The sequence below is a fragment of the Mustela putorius genome, unplaced genomic scaffold, assembly GCF_011764305.1.
Source record: "Mustela putorius furo isolate JIRA1106 unplaced genomic scaffold, ASM1176430v1.1 tig00000228_pilon_pilon_pilon, whole genome shotgun sequence".
In the NCBI taxonomy this organism is placed as follows: Eukaryota; Metazoa; Chordata; class Mammalia; order Carnivora; family Mustelidae; genus Mustela; species Mustela putorius.
Window position 1 is genome coordinate 6,575,881 of NW_025421322.1, and position 8,571 is coordinate 6,584,451.

Consider the following 8,571-nt stretch of genomic DNA (forward strand, 5'->3'; position numbering starts at 1 on the left):
GGAATGAATGGTGGTTGCTGGGGGATGGGGGGTGGGGGGTTGAGGGAGAGTTTTTGTATACTGGGTATAGAGTTTTAGTTTGGAAACATGCAAAAGTTCTGGAGATGGATGGTGGTGAGGGGGGCACAACAATGTGAATGTCCTTAATGCCACAGAACTTGACGCTTAAAGATGGTTCACGTGGTAAAAGTTGTGTTATTTGTATTTAACTGCAATAAGAAAAAATAGCATATTCAGGAAGCACTTATTGCTTGCCTATCACACAAAGCACTGTGATGGGGATGCATTGGGAAACAAACAAGGGAGGTCACTGTCCCCATCAAGGGGGCTCTGCTCCTGTACCTACCCCGACATCACACTCATTCCAGTCAACCTGTCCTCTAATTATGTCTTGCACTTTCTCATGGAATATAAATTTCTTAAAGGTAGGGAACTAGATCTTATTCATCTTACACCACTAGAACTTAACACATGCTGAACATGTGGAAACTGCTAAAAAATCTTGGTTGAAAATGTAAGTAAAAATCCAGCCAACGAAGTCTGTGTCTTCCTTTTCCTCATCTCTTCCAGCCTGCCAATACTTAGCATTTCTTGAAGTTAGTTAGCTATATTTTCAGATATAAGAGATTAGGACTTTTTTACTAAGCTCACTTTAAATTGTTCTGTTCACAGGGCACCTGGCTGGCTCAGTTGGCAGAAACTCTTAATCTCTGGGTCAAGAGTTCAAGCCCTGCGTTGTGCATGGAGCCTACTTTTTTTTTTTTTTTTTTTTTAAGATTTCATTTATTTATTTGACAGAGAGAGATCACAAGTAGGCAGAGAGGCAGGCAGAGAGAGAGGAAGGGAAGCAGGCTCCCTGCTGAGCAGAGAGCCCAATGCCGGACTCGATCCCAGGACCCTGAGATCATGACCTGAGCCGAAGGCAGCGGCTTAACACACTGAGCCACCCAGGCACCCCATGGAGCCTACTTTAAAAAAAAAAAAATTGTTCTGTTCACAAATAATTCTACTAAGCATATAAATTGTGGGTTTCAAATTAAAACTCCGCTCTTATCTAGCCATGTGTCCTTGGGCACGTTATGGAGTGTTACTAAACCTGTTTCCCTCCTCTATGAAGGGTGAATGTTAGCAGTACTATGGCGGACATCTGTTGCTTTGCAATCCATCATCTATTGGCCCGTCTCCTGGTGACAGTGTAACAGTGTTCTCCAACAGTGTTCTCCTGGAGAACTACCCTGCTCCCTGCCCCTTCACCTATGGCTCAGGGCTAAAACCTGATCAAGCCCAAGCTCAGCTGATGTGTGGCACTGCAGCCACGGGAAGAGGCGCTGGACCCAATCAAAGCAAATAAAGCCATAGCACTGCAAGAAATGCTGGGATAGAGTCTCTCCCTTTCAGGCTGGATTTAAGCCCATGATGAAATGGAACCTAAAAATGGTGTCAACTTCAAGAAGGAAACCAAGAAATATGGAGAGAGAAGTCAGTCCGTGGTAATGATGCTTAAGGTCTAGATCAAACCATACCTGAAGTATCTTCCCCTGGACTGAGGAGTTATAAAAGCCAAAATAATGTTCCTTTTTTTTTTTTTTACTTGAAATTATCTTACACTTGCAACAGAATAATAGTATAACAGTATAATAAGTATCTCCTGAAAAAATTACTACAAAGTTTAAATGGGATCCTTATGTACATACACAGTACACACTGGATAAATGGAAGCTACTAATGTTAATGGTAGTAAAAATTAACCAGTATGGTATGGTAGTGGTAAAAATTTCCTGGCTTCTTCTTAGGTTGACTTTTAACTCATGCGTTTTCTCCCTGATTTCTGCCTTCATTATCCTTCCATGATACTCTCATGGTGATAAAGATAGAAGGATAGTAAGAATAAAAATTATAGGCCCTGACAGACATCACTAATTGATCACAGAGCTCTTTAATGCTGAGCCTGGATCCAGCTTTGGATTCCTATTCCACCCAGCTCTCCAGGTGGCCACTACCACTCAATCAAAGATGACATGAAAAATGAAACCAGTGGGGGTGCCTGGGTGGCTCAGTTATTAAGTGCCTGCCTTTGGCTCAGGTCATGATCCCAGAGTCCCAGAATCAAGCCCCACATCGGGCTCCCTGCTCAGCAGGATGCCTGCTTCCCTCTCCCACTCTCCCTGCTTGTGTTCCCTCTCTTGCTGTATCTCTCTGTCAAATAAATAAGTAAAAACTTGAAGAAAAAAAAGAAAGAAAGAAAGCTCCAGAATAGTAGTTGGTGACATTTTCCTATAAAGAACTGGGTAGTAAGTATCTTAGTCATGGTCTCCATTACATAGTCTTCTTCATATTTTGATTTGTTTTGTTTACAACCCTTACAAAATGTAAAAAGCATTTTTGTTTCCTCTGCTATACGGAACTCCCTGTTCTGGAGCCTTGAAATCAGACTCTGAGATGGTCCCTGAGAACGGGGCACCATCTTAGCTCCCTCAGCACAGCTCCTGAGAACCCAATAATGGAATGCTTGGAAACACTGCCTCAGACAGAAATGCATCTAGAACATACTGAATTGACTGATATGTAACAGAGGAGCTTTGATGGCAACATAGTTCCTGTCCTCTTAATACAAATTCCAGAACAAGCTGAAATCTGCGCTCCAGGGGAAGCCACAATCCAAGGACCATCTACAAAGCCCCTGTGTGTGGTAACATTCACCTCTGCCTTCAGAACCAAAGTCACTGCACAACCTCTTCAAAGAGCTGGATTCCCAGGGCACCTGGGTGGCTCAGTGGGTTAAAGCCTCTGCCTTCAGCTCAGGTCATGATCCCAGGGTCCTGGGATCAAGCCCCGCATCGGGCTCTCTCCTTGGCGGGGAGCCTGCTTCCCTTCCTCTCTGTTTCTCTCTCTGCCTGCCTCTCTGCCTACTTGTGATCTCTGTCTATCAAATAAATGAATAAAATCTTAAAAAAAAAAAAAAAAAGAGCTGGACTCCCACCCCTCCCAGCCCAAGAGATGCCCCACCTTTCTATCAGGGAAAGAAGGGAAGAGTTCAAATCACTACATTTCCCCATTATTAGTCTGACCCTTTACAGTTTAAAGGGTCTGAAATGGTTCCAAGATAGTATGCCACATTGCTTTTGACCAACTTCTGGTTCCTTAGTATCTCGCAGAGTTTTTTTATTGTACAGCATTATACTGATGAAGTCCCAGAACCTAAGTCAGGTTCGGTGGACTAAAGACTGGCTTGGTCTTTCTATTATTCTGCACGTTTGTTTCTGGTTTTAGTGAAAAGGACTGAACTTTGCTTGCCGTTCGTTTATTAATTCGACAAACATTTACTGACACAATCCATCTCTCAAGGCACTTGCAGGTGAGGAAGACGTACACAGATGACAATGCAGGGCGCTGGGAGGGGTATGCACGGGGTACTATGGTCACAGGAAGCAAGAGCAGCTCAGTTATCTGGGGGCGCAGGGGTGGGGGGCTGCCAAGAGGTCTATCGGTAGGCACTGTCGCTGCTGATGAATAGGGAAAAATTCACAGGAGTCACCCAGCCGAGGAAGGGTGGGAGGAGCTGACAAGGAGAGGCTCTGGAGATGAGGCTGGGGAGGAAACAAGGGTGAGGTCATGAAATTCCCTGGAGTCCCAACTCTACCCTGAAAGCCACGGAAAACCTCTGAAGGAAATGAAGCAGCGTCACCGGTGTAGATTTTTGTTTTCCAAACGAGCAATCTACTGGCACTTTGGAGAATGGGCTGGAGCAAGAGCATCCCGATTCAGAGCAAGCCCAGTTAAGAAGGCAACTGGAGCAACTCAGGCAAGTGATACCAACATGAACTACACCAGTGACAGTAGCCGCTGTGAGAAGGGTTAATCAACCACAACAACAGTGATAACAGCTCACATTTCTGCAGCCCTTACTAATGACAAGGCACTGTGGGAAGTGCTTTCTGTGTATTGATTCATGTTATCTTCACAACAAACCTGAGATACATTTGGTACGGATTATCAACCTCATGCCACAGATCAGGAAGAGAAGTTAAGTATGGAGCCCAAGGTCACGGGGCTACTTGGGTCCCAGCCAGAACAGTTTGGCTGCTCAACCCATGCTCCTCACAGCCCCCTCACCTAGCACACTCAGAGAGAGGCAGAGGGTCGGTCCTCAGGACTGGTGCTGACTGGTTGAAATGGGAGAAACTCCAGAGGTAATTTCCAAGGGTCTGGCTTAGGCACCTGAATGAACATTTGGGTTTCAGGTTCTTGAGCCTCCTCCTCTGAAGGAAGCCCCTCCCACCATCACACTACCTCCTTCTCCTCTGCAATCCCTGCACCCTGCATTTGACCCCAAAACACTGGCATCTCCCAGACAGAGCAAAAAACCTCACAAGCATTGCCAATTGGGTCTGAGAAACCCGGACCTAGAATCCTGCCCTTGATAATACAGCTGCTTAAGTCTGTTATTTTTAAATCAGACAAAGCTAGGAAAACTTTGAGCAAGATTGTGTGGTTTCCTTCTCAGCAAGCGAGACCTTGGCAGCCCCCCCTTCTGTGTTTCACACCCTGCGAACAGAACCATCATTTGGGGCCCGTGTTTAATGGCAGAAGCACACTTGACCGGCCTGGCCTGCAGCTTCAGACAGACCCGCAGGAAGAAAGTGGCCACAGCGGGGGGGGGAGATCTTCCGAGAGCCAAATGGCCGGCTTTCTTTGGGCTTGAAAGTTAAAGCAAGCATCTGCAGCAAGAAACTTGTGTATTTCCTGCGGACAGGGAGACCTCCTGCCCCTCCCGGGCCGATACAACCCACTTTGCACATCCTGCTTCTCTGGGAGCTAAAAATAAATCGGTATGCACTGAAAAACACTCAGACACATCTCCCCAGCACACCCCTTCCCGAGTCCCTGACGGCAAGAGACGCAAATCTTTCAGGTTCTGAGACCCAAATGCATGCTACTTCCTCCTCTGGGTTCAACCACCGCCTTCGGTGGCTCCGAAAGCCCCCTCCCCTGGGCCCCACTCCCCACACACACCTCCTGCAGCCTCTCGGCGGGGGGGCCGACTCTGCAGGCCCTGGAACCTGCAGTGCCCTCGACCCCAGCCCCCGCCCCGAAGGGTTGCTCCAGAGGTCCCCGGGCCACCAGGCGCACGAACGCCCCCTTCCGACCCAGCGCGCCCCCATCCTGCCCGCCCCGCGCCTCAGCGCGTCGGTGTGCAAAGTTGCTCTCTCCCTTCCTGCCACCCATCCTCGGGGGCTTTGGCTTTGTTTTCTTTTCCCTACGCGGCACTGAGGGCAGGACAGGGAACTGACCGGGTGAGCTGCCCCGGGAATGGCTGCGGGGACCGGGTCCCCAGGACCGCGCAGCTCCTCGCGCCCACCCCTGCGCCCGCCCGGCCCCGAGCGCGCGGGTCCCCTCTCCAGCAGCCGCTCTCGGCGCCGCCGGCCCCCGCACACCCGCCCTGGCTGCAACTCCTATATACCCTGGATCCGGAGAATCGGAGGGAAGGCGCTGCGACTCACCGCCTCGGCTGCTCCCGGCGTCTGTGTCGCCGCCGGAGAGGCGGCAGCAGCAGCGGCGGCAGCGCCTTCCCTCCGCCCGCCTCCCCCTGGACAGTACCGCCGCCCGCCGCGCCCCCCTCCCCTGCCTCGCGCGGTGTCTCGGTCCTCGCGGCCGCCGACCCCCCTCCCCACTGCGACCCCGCCTGCAGCTTGCCTCCCGGGTGGGCTGGACTGCGGGAATGCAGAGGGGGCTCGGGGGCCGGCAGAGGCGCGCGGTTTGCAGGTGCGGTGAACGCCCCGCCTGTTTGCCTGTTCGGGTGCGGCCGCCGGCCTTATCCCCGTGGTGCCCGCTTAGTCCTAGCGGTGGCCCAGGGTTCTAGCCAGGCTGCACTCGTACTTTCCCAGGGGTGCCATTTGTTTGCCTGTTCGGGTCGCAGGAGGTGAGATTCGACCTACAGCACCTTCTTCTAGGCTTTGATTAGGACGGGCCTGGGGCCTCTGAAGCAGGGGCGTTCAAAGGAACCTTGCAAGGACAGGCCCACGAGGTGGGAGGGGGCTCCACCTGGAGCCTTCTGTGAACAGCCTGGAACAAAAAACTCGGGAGGAGGACATTCCCATTGGAGAACGTCTCCAGAGCTTCCATCTCAACTGCCGGTGATGAGAAGCAAATGTCTTGTCAATTCGTGCCACCCATCTTTATGGATGGCTGCCAACACATGTTCCTGTCTTGCTGTTTTGGCCACTTATGACCTCTTAAAAAGCCACTGTTAACTTCTTGTACTTGTCAACCCCAGGGACATTGCCAGAACCCACAGGGCTCGATAGCAACCAAAATCCATTGATTAAAAATCTTGCTGTTTAAAAATAGAAGAAAAGCCCCATGTAAAACCTTAAAGGCATGGTGACTTATCCATGCTTCTTACAATAACAAAATCTTCTAATATGACTAGTTATAGAAATGAGAGTTAACTTGAGTGTCCAACCCCCCACCCACACTGACTGGAGAATCAAGTAAAAGTTTCACCTGACCAAAAACACTCTTTTGTTTTGCCTTTAATCTCCACATCATTTACCCAGTCAGGCAATGCTTGAAAAACAAAAGTCATCTGAGAGGCTGTTAAACCATTATTGCATACTAAAACCTTTTCTTAAATTAGCAGATTAGCCCAGTGGCTCGCCTCCCTAGATACAAATTGGAATCACCTAGGAAGTTGGATTTTTTGCTCCGTTTCTTCCTGTTAGGCCTGTGCCCCACTCCCCACCCCCACCAGGAGATTCTGATTTAACTGGTCAGGGGCACACCCTTACTTAGGGATTTTTTACTTTGGCCCCTGGAGGCTCTGTGGTGCATCCAAGGTTACCAACCCCAGGATTAGCCAATCATCAAACAGGGCCTGAGGGAATGAGATGCAAAATAAGGAAGTTTTGATGCAGGGAGAGCTCTGAGCCGGCTTGCAAAACTTAGATGTCCCTAAGGCCTTAAAAAAAGAGGGACAAAGAAGTAATTTAGACCAAGCATGCGGGAGCGAGCGAAGGAGGGAAGGCATCTTGCCCTAAAGAGGGCAGTCTCATTTTCCACGTGGAGAATGCAGATCTGGTGTGGTCCTTGAGTTAGATTTGTTTCATTTTGTTTATTCCGGAGAAGCCAGAAATCCACATTTAATGTGAACCTTCTCATTTTAAAAATGTTGGTTACTAAGTTTTAAAATCTTAAATGCTCTATATGCCAAGAAAGAAGAGTTTGTAGGTCATGAGGGACCCCCAGGACATCAGTGTGTCAGCTGTTCTGAGCTCCCAGCTTGCAGGCTGCAGGAAGAACCAGGGTCAGTTGAAGATAGCGGTGGGAAGGCAGAAGTGCTTGGAGACAATAGTGTCTCTGAGATAGTGATTTAAAAATCCCCTTTATTTTATTTTATTTTATTTTATTTTGGGGTGAACCCTCCTACACTGTTGGTAGGAATGTAAGCTGGTGCAGCCACTCTGCAAAAAAGTATGGAGGTTCCCAAAAAGTTGAAAATAGAGCTACCCTGCGACCCAGCATTTGCACTACTGAGTATTTACCCTAAAAATACAAATGTAGTGATCTGAAGGGACATGTGCCCCTGAATGTTTATAGCAGCAATGCCCACAATAGCCAAACTATGGAAAGAACCTAGATGTCCATCAACAGATGAATGGATAAAGAAGATGTGGTATGTATCTACAATGGAATACTATGCAGCCATCAAAAAAACCTGAAATCTTGCCATTTACAATGATGTGGATGGAACTAGAGGGTATTATGAGTCAATAAGAAAAAGACAATTATGATATGATCTCCCTGATATGAGGAATTTGAGAGGCAGGGTGGGAGGTCATGGGGGGAAGGGAGGGAAAAAGTGAAACAAGATGGGACTGGGAGGGAGACAAACCAAAAGAGACTCTTAATCTCAGGAAACACACTGAGGGTTGCTGGGGGAGTGGGAGGAGGGATAGGGAGGCTGGGTGATGGACACTGGTTAGAAAGAATGTTGCTGTGAATATTCATGTATAGGTTTTTATGTATACATACGTTTTGTTTTGTTTTAAAGATTTTATTTATTTATTTGACAGAAATCACAAGTAGGCAGAGAGGCAGGCAGAGAGAGAGGAGGAAGCAGGCTCCCCGCTGAGCAGAGAGCCCAACGTGGGGCTCGATCCCAGGACCCTGGGATCATGACCTGAGCCAAAGGCAGAGGCTTTAACCCACTGAGCCACCCAGGTGCCCCTAGACATACGTTTTTATTTCTCTGGAGTATATATCTAGTTCTAGAATTCCTGGGTCACATGGTAACTCTATGTTCAACATTTTAAGGAACTGCCACTCTGTTTCCCAAAATAGCAGCACCATTTTATAGTCTCACCAGTCATGTGTGAGGGCTTCAGTTTATCCCTGTCCTTGACGACACTTGTTATTTGCCACTTGTTAAGTCATACTATCCTAGTGGCTGTGAAGGTGTATCTCACTGCAGTTTTTATTTGCATTTTCCTAATGGCTAATCATGTGCCTTTCAAAGAGTCATATACAATAAAATTTTAAAGGACTAGCTCTGCAAATGTTGGTAAATACATG

At 48.3% G+C, this 8,571-nt stretch overlaps 1 protein-coding gene across 3 annotated transcripts in view; it reads right to left on the reverse strand.

Annotated features, from left to right (window-relative positions):
* NCALD (neurocalcin delta) overlaps positions 1 to 5,566 on the reverse strand; it is a 383,045-nt gene extending 377,479 nt beyond the window's left edge. The window contains exon 1 of one of the 3 annotated variants that reach the window (XM_013064753.2): positions 5,502 to 5,566. The gene's annotated coding sequence lies outside the window, so the exon portion shown is untranslated. Of the gene's footprint in view, positions 1 to 5,461 lie in introns of all 3 variants that reach the window. The other 2 variants (XM_004768878.3, XM_004768879.3) reach the window with 2 other exon arrangements.
* Positions 5,567 to 8,571: the final 3,005 nt, after the last annotated feature.